We start from the raw sequence: 8749 nt of genomic DNA on the forward strand, positions 1-8749 counted from the left end.
CAGTATGAATCATTAGGCCAGAAACACAAATAAGCTGTCTTAGCCACATCTTTATTTACTTATTTTTTTTCACTCACATCTTTAATTCAAAATTCTTCCTATCACCATTCAACAATGATAAACAATTTTAAGTTTTGCATCTGTCCTGATAAGGCACATATGTCTTGGGACACCAAAAGAGTCATTTTTCCCATGAAGTAGTATGGAGAATCTCTGATTTGATCTGTAATTGATTAGAGGGACTCAGATTATGATTCAACAAGGCAGACAGTGAGAGATGAACTGCATGAAATCTAGCCCTAGGCACATATTTATACCACAGAAGGCTACGATTTTACCTTTTAAATATTTCTAGGGAATCTTACCTAGAGTTAAATAAAATAACTGAATTATCATAAAAACATGCACTATTTTCCAGCTTCTTTATAAAATCCTCCAAAAGTATTGGAAGCTATGAAATAAAGCATCATGTGAAGCAGAGTTGTCTTGGTTACAGACGAAAAAAGAAATGTTCAGAAACATATGTCATAAATAGTAAAACTGTTCATCAGCAAACAATTTATTGTTTGCATTAAAAGATATTATACATTGATAAGGGATAAGTTGCAATATGGAATAACCTTGCAGTAATAACATCATCGTTTAACACATTTATGTGTTATATGACCTGAGTTGAAGTCAGATGCTTAACCAACTGAACCACTGAGGCACCCGTGTAGTTACCACTTTGTTTTCAAAAACATTGTGATTACATATGTATGAATCTTAAAGTATTTTTTTAACTTGTTTTAGATCTTTATACAAATGACATCAAACTATAGTCTGTAAACTGGGACTTTTTTCCTCAAAAGTATCTTTATAAGATTTTTGTTATTGTTTTGGGTTCTAGTTCACTTTTAATGATAATATTCCATGAAATAATTTGCCATGATTTACCGTTACATTTTGCTTACAGTTTTTAGGTTTATTATTTCAAGTATTTGCTTTAATAAACTGTCCTTCTAAGAACTTTCCAGTGCATGTTCCTTGGTGCTCATATGCCAGAATTTCTCTAAAATAAATGTATAAGACATCGGTGGCTTATAGGATATATTACCACCCGATTTAACAAGAGATTGTCAAATTATTTTCCAAACTGTCCTTGCTTACCTATCATCCACATTGCAAAAGAGTTCCCTTTGATTTACAATGTATTTTTTTTTATTATTTCATTTCCTTCATGGTGCATTGTGATGAAAATCTTCATATAATTGGATTTATCAATCTTTTTTTGTGATTAGCTTTTATTCTCTATTGTTAAAGAAATGAATTTGTTACCAAACTTCCGGGGTGCCTGGGGTGGCTCAGTCCGTTAAGTGACTGCCTTCAGCTCAGGTCATGATCTCGCGGATTGCGAATTTGAATGCCACCTCAGGCTCTGTGCTAACAGCTCAGAGCCTTGAGCCTGCTTCAGATCCTGTCTCCCTTGCTCTCTTCCCCTCCCCTACTCACAATCTGTCTCTGTCTCTCTCCCTCTCTCTCAAAAATAAACAAAACATAAAAAAAAGTTCAAAAAATAATTTCTTTTTGTCTTTAATTTTTAATAGATTTTCTGTGATGACCCAAGGTGTGGTTTTCTTTGCCTATATTTTGCTGGGCATTCAGAATTGTTATAAATCTCTAGCATGGCATTTCATCAGTGTTGAAAAGTCTGTCATTTTTTTCTTTAAATGTTGTTCAGCCTCTTCTCTTTTTCTTTAGTTTCTCTCTCAAAATGAATAAACTTAAAAAAAATTATCTGAATTGCCATAAATACCCATTCACATGTCTTAGAACAATTATCTTCAATAGTCTTGTATACATATGCATTATCTCTTATTATTAACAATTTGCAGTAGGGTGATACATTTGTTAAAGTTGATGAGCCAACTTTGATACATTGTTATTAACTAAAGTCCATAGTTTGCATTAAGGTTCACTTATTGTGTTGTACGTTCTATGGATTGTGACAAATGTATAATGACATCTATCTACCATTATAGTATCGTGCAGGATAAATTCACTGCCCTATAAGCCCCTATGCTCCATCTAGTGATTCTTCCCTCTTTGTTCCTGAACTCTGGGCAACCACTGATCTTTTTACTGTATCTATGGTTTTGCTTTTTCTAGAATGTCGTATAGTTAGAATCCTACAATATGTAACCTTTGCAGATTGGCTTCATTCACTTAGCAACATGCATTAGGGTTACGACCATGACTTTCATTCCACCATCTCATTATTTTTTAATTGCTGAACAATATTCCACTGTAAAGATATACCACAGTTTGTTTATCCATTTGCCTACTGATAGACATCTTGGTTGCTTCCATGTTTTGGCAGCTGTGGATAATGCTGCTAAAAACATTAGAATGTCAGTTTTTGTGTACATAGGTTTTCAACTAATTTAGGTAAATGCCAAGTAAGCATGATTGCTGGATCATATGGTAAGAGTTTGTTCAGTTTGTTAAAAAAAAAAATGCCAAGCTGTTATCCAAAATGGCTGAACTGTTTTGCATTCCCATGAACAGTGAATGAGAGTTCTTGTTTCACAATCTTACCAACATTTGGTGTTTTCAGTGTTTTGGATTCTGGCCATTCTAACAGGTGTGTAGTGGTATCTTGTTGTTTTAATTTGCAATTCCCTAATGATATATGATGTTGAGCTTTTTTTCATATGTGTATGCCATCTGTATGACTTCTTTGATGAGGTATCTATTCAGAACTTTGGTGAATTTTTAATTTTTTAGTTAGATTGCTTGCTTACTTCTTGTTGGGATTTAAGACTTCTTTGCATATTTTTGGTGCTAATCCTTTATCAGATTTGTGGTTTGCTAATACTTTCTCTCAGTCTGTGGCTCGTGTTTTAATTCTCTTAAAGTATGATTTTTTAATCACATAAATGGACTTTATCATTGTTATCGTTTATATCAATCACTATTTATGTCTGTGTTTACCTTTTTAGTAACCATTCATTCTTTCCCTTTGGACTGTCCTGTGATTATTTTTTTATTTACCTTTTCTCTTGAAATGAATTCTTTAGACTCCATTGTCAAAAAGTCAGTTTGTGGTAATCTGTCTAAATGTTGTTATCTGAAAATGATTTTTTTGCCTGACTTCTCCTTTTTAAATGTATTTATTTGAAGCCATTACCAACATGAACGAGCTATTCTGAATTTCTTTGTCCAAGATCCTAGATACAACTGTTTTTAAAGATTCAATGTTACCTTATTTTTCTGTCTCCTAAATCTCATGTGAGTTCTTCTCACTGGTTAAATATAATCTAGAACTGTCTGGGGAAGGTAATTCTTTAAAACATAGTCTTTGTTGTTCCTGTGCCATGCCAAAGAAACTTAGACTAAGCAAAAGATAGGGTATCATGTAAACTCGCACATGTAAGGATAAGCCTCACTGAGAGGTGACATTTGAGCAAAGCTTTGAGTGATATAAAGAAAAAGAAATAATTAAGCTGTCTGGTGAAAGAGCATTCCAGGAATTGTGCAAGGACCCTGAGATGAGAGCATTCTTAGTATGTTCTAACAGAAGCCAAGAAGTCATGATGGTTGGAACAGAGTAAGCAAGGGTGAGAGTAGCATCAGACATGTTCAAAGCGATCATGGGAACCAGATCTTCTAGATCCTTGTATGCTTTATTTTGTTTCTTACTCTTAGTAAGATGGGAACCCAATGGGAGATTTTGAGCAAAGGAGAGACCTCACTGAAATAATAAAGTTGATTTTCCTTAATTTGTAAACAGAAATTCATCTTCACATAGGCTGTAAGAATAAGGTGTCAGAAAACAATTCTAACACTCAAAGCATGAGTTAAAGGCTTTGATAAACAAAAAGATAAATATTTAACATGTTGAAGTCTATTTGGATTATATTTCCACTCAGTAAACAACATATAGGCTCATGTGTGGTCTATATGTGTACCATGCTGACTTGCTGTAATAAATGATAAGAACGATGAGAAAGATGATGATGCTAATAATATACCAAGTGTCACTACTATCACATACTAGTTACTTATTTCATGTTATATATATATGAATATCTATATCTATACCCATATCTATATCATCTATATCTATATCTAATCTATATCTACATCTATATCCTATTATCCTCTATCCATGCCTTTATAATGAGCGCAATTGGCTAATAATAAGAAATCAGTAACCAGCCTGCCATGGTAAATAATAATCTCATATATCACAAACACGCACATATTTAATTTAAGAGCATAAATGTGACATATACACTTTCAAATATGATGTAATAAAGTAACATATCCTATAGGTGGTGGACTTAGAATAAGACAGTCTGCATCCTGCTTCCTGAGTTACTTGTGATTACAATAAATTTCCTTCATTTACCTACTTCAACATGCTCCACATATTACTTTTCCCCTTGAGATTATGACTCTACATTATATAGGCCAAATAAGATTCTTTTAAGAAACACTGGAAATCTCATCAGCATATTTACATACTCATCACAGAGGATTTGCTACATTGCCTAAAGTTTTAAAAATAATGCATACTACTTAGCTAATACAGTCTGAAAGCTTTGTATTTCTATATAGTAAGTTTCATTTTAATAGCATTCCATTTATGGAATGGAATTAAATAAGTACAAATTGTCTAAAAGTTCAAGAATAAAATACTATTTAAGGGAAATAGAATTTTAGCAACAATTTCAGCTATATTGAGCCAACATTAATCTGATTGCTAAAAAATTATTCTTAGAATTTTTTTGTAATTAGATAAAATTTTCTAATTCCAACACTCTCAGAAGAAGAAATTGCTCCTGTGTGATTTTGAGAAGTATTGTAACTATTTTATAATTTTCTGTAATTAAAAAAAAATGAGAAGGGTATCTAGAGAAGATATGTTTCTTTACATCTAAATATTTGATGGCACATATTTATTAAGTAATAATATCTACCACATTGTCTATCCTCTATTGAATCACTCATGATTGATATCAATAACTTGTTTAGTATAGGCCATAATTTCTGTTTCATTGGTAGTGATAAACGATAGACTGTGATAAGAGGAAGGCTATTTGCAAGTTTTGGTATCTGATTACAGTTAGTTGATAACACCTTGTTATGATATTAAGGCAGTTAGGAAACATCAATAGGAGCTGGGCCCCTTAGAACCTTTTTTTAAGTTTATTTATTTATTCTGAGAGAGAGAGAGCACCCGAACAGGGGAAGTTGCTCCCCTAGGAGCAGCCGAAGCTTCCTCTGTTTCTCTGTTCCTCTGGTCATTAACTACCAATAGAGAGAACAAAAAAGACTAGAAGAAATGAAATAACTGTATTATTAACAACAAATAAAATCTACCTCGATATTAATTAAATTAAAATGCTACCTAAAACATTAGTCGATAGGCTGAATTTTAGTTCTTATGTTTATTGATGATTGTGTGGATATGTATACATGGCACTAAGAAAATTTTGCATTGATTCATTATGACTCTTATAGGTGAGTATTAGAATGAAACATTTAAACATGTTTAGCATTGAACAGGGCCTTATAGAATGTAGATTATGAATATATGCTGAATGAAGAAATTTAAAAATATAAAAGTTGACTTTAAATACTAAGACTTTTGAACAAACTTTTATAAGCATTTACAGCACCCAATGTAATAAACAAGATTGATGTGGCTTTCATATATGTATTGAAATTTTCACAATTTTTACAATTCTGTGAGTGGGATTTATGAATCCTGTATTTATAATAAAAGAAACTGAGACTTGTAGAATGAAGGAGATTTCAGTTAAGGGTATTTAATATCTATTCTTTGAAAATCAGTTTTTTGGGGGGCACCTGGGTGGCTCAATTGGTTGAGCATCCAACTTCGGCTTAGGTCATGATCTTGCAGTTCATGAGTTTGAGCCCCACGTCAGGCTCTGTGCTGACAACTCAGAGCCTGGAGCCTGCTTCATATTCTTAGTGTGTGTGTGTCTCTCTCTCTGCCCCTTCCCCACTCACTCTCTGTCTCTCTCTGTCTTTCAAAAATAAATACATGTTAATAAAATTAAAAAAAAAAAGAAAGTAAGTTTGTTTAGAAACCAGTATGAAAGCCAAACTAGGGAAGTAACTTATATAGGGACGTATCTTCTTATAGCCAAGCCATAAAATGGACTTTAAGGATATCTGGGTATTTTTGAACTATAGGTTCAACTTGTTAAATTTCTGAACATACCGATTTACCAAAAATTCATTTATCTATTGTCTATGATACGATTTTTGTTTCTAAAACCCAGAGTAGAAAAATATCATGCAGCATGAACATTTCTTATAAATCTAGACATTTCCTCATGGCTTTCAAGTCAATCACAGACCTGGCCTAACCTTCTAAGTCACTGAACTTGAGAGATTATGACCCAAGGAAGCCTCGCTCTGTGAAGACATCAAAAAAAAGAAACTTTTGAAGAAAATTGGAATTTAGTTACTTGATCTTCATGAGATTGAGATCTAATCCTTTCCTTTGCCAGAGTCAATGGGCAGTTGTCTAAACTCCAACTTATTTTTAGAGTGATATATAGCAGAGATGTGAAACCCCATGAAAAGATTTTTTAAAAGACACAGAACTTAAACTTCATATCCAAAAAGAAGATGCTATTGTCATTTTATCACTGCCTAAACTCAACTTTATAAAGGCAAAGAGGACACCAGTAGACATTATAACATCAGGTATTGGAAACTATTTCTCTAATGATGCCAATAAAATTAAGCCAAAAATATACATATAATAATCATTTTCAAGTAAGTACATGACAATTAAGTTCAAAATGACTTTGATTTTATAATAATACATACATATAGAAGACCTTGAATAGTACATTTCAATAGCACCAGAAATAATATAAGTACTGGTATAAGGAGAATTGTCTTTGAAACTTGATGGGTTTTGATAGTGATAAAAACATACTTTAATAATTTCAAGTCTATATATTCCAGGCTCTGTGAATCATTATTTCATAGAAACCTCAGGCAAATCCCATATGGCAGGTATTTTGCCATATGGCAGGTAATATTTCCATGCCCCATTCATAAATGAGTATAATAAGGGTGAGAGAGATGTTTAAAATTGCCCAAGTTCTCAGAGTCTGTAACAGAGGTAGTGCTGGAACCAGATCTCACAGAAGGGCCCAAGTTCTTAACTATGCCACTATAAAATAATACCTCATATATAAGTATCTTATTTATTATTTGTTTCAGCTATATTAACTTCAAAAATTGATACGTGTAATATTTTTTACAGAGATCATTTCCTTGCCAATTTATTTTAAGTCATAAAATAATCAATATAAAAGAAATTTAGTTTGCGGTGGGGGGAGGAAAGTAATTGACAGGAGATAAGGGATATAAAAAAATACAAAATCCAAGGCAACTAAGTATTCAATATTTAAATATTTATATTTACACTAAAAAAAATGTATATACAAAGAATACATCAGGTCATGAGATCATGTCCTGAGCTGAAATCAGGAGTCTGACATTTTAACAGGTTGAGCCACCCAAGTGCCCCACAATGACCTATTTTACATGGAAATGTGAAGTTTATTTGTTTCCAAAGTATTGAACCAATGGTCTAAATATTTAATACAAGACCGCCCTCCCCCAAAACAATGAAGTATAAAAGCAGAAAGATTGGCCATAGAATAATTTATATTGATTATCTTCATGAAACAGAAACTTGGGTTTTGCATGTATACCAAGTGCTAGAAACCATAATAAGTCTCATTATAAAGAATATAGTCAACTCATCCATGTATATGATGCTGATCATGCAGCAAATCTACCACACTCTTTAAAATTATGGACATTCATTACCTGGGTTCTGACATAAGCCTTTTGTCAAAACGTCAACTAGTTACATTATATAAGCATAAATTGAATGACTATTTATCCACACACTCTAAATAGGAAGGAGGCAAAGATTTTATCATTCCTTATTATAGACCTTGTCCACCATTGGTGTCTGTTGTGTGATCATCTATTCTATTAATGATCCTACACGTTTCCATCAGAGTCAATTGGATGAATAACTAACTACTGTTTAAACAAGGTCATTCCCCACTACCGAGTGCCTTAGCCTCATTAATGATAATGGGAGGGAGGGCGGCTGGCCTGCATCAGCGTGAAATAGGCTTAGTAGGAAACATTCAAAGATCAACAAGAAAATTACAGCTTTTTAAAAGTTATTATTAAAGAACTCATTCTCTCTAAGAAGCAAAAGTCAAAACAATTAAATGGCCTGTTTTTATTGGCTATCAAAATATACATATTCACTGGATGGTACTACATTTGAAAGTTCAAAATAAATAGCATGGCTCTTTTATTTTTATTACTGCCTGTGTGATACATGGGAAGGAAGAAATGGTTCCTTCCCCTCCATCTTCCAACCCTATTTATGTTTTTGCTTTTTAATTCAAGGTTGTATATTTTGAGTCTTAAGATACTATTAAACTTGGGTGAGCTTTGTTTCTGGCCTAAGGCTCTTCCATGTTAAGTGTTTTATTTTTAAGTCTGGATGTGAATTGAACAGACACAGATGGGGGTTAATGGATTGCAAGTCCTCATTGTGTGAAACTAAAAGCTTCTTTTAATAAGGTGCCTATTAAACATTTGCCATGTTGCTGCATGTTTATGATAATTCAATCTAGCTGAATGTTAATTTTACCTTAGAAGATTAAAGCATTAGTTCTCAAAC

This window comes from Prionailurus bengalensis, chromosome D1 (genome assembly GCF_016509475.1).
Source record: "Prionailurus bengalensis isolate Pbe53 chromosome D1, Fcat_Pben_1.1_paternal_pri, whole genome shotgun sequence".
NCBI lineage: Eukaryota > Metazoa > Chordata > Mammalia > Carnivora > Felidae > Prionailurus > Prionailurus bengalensis.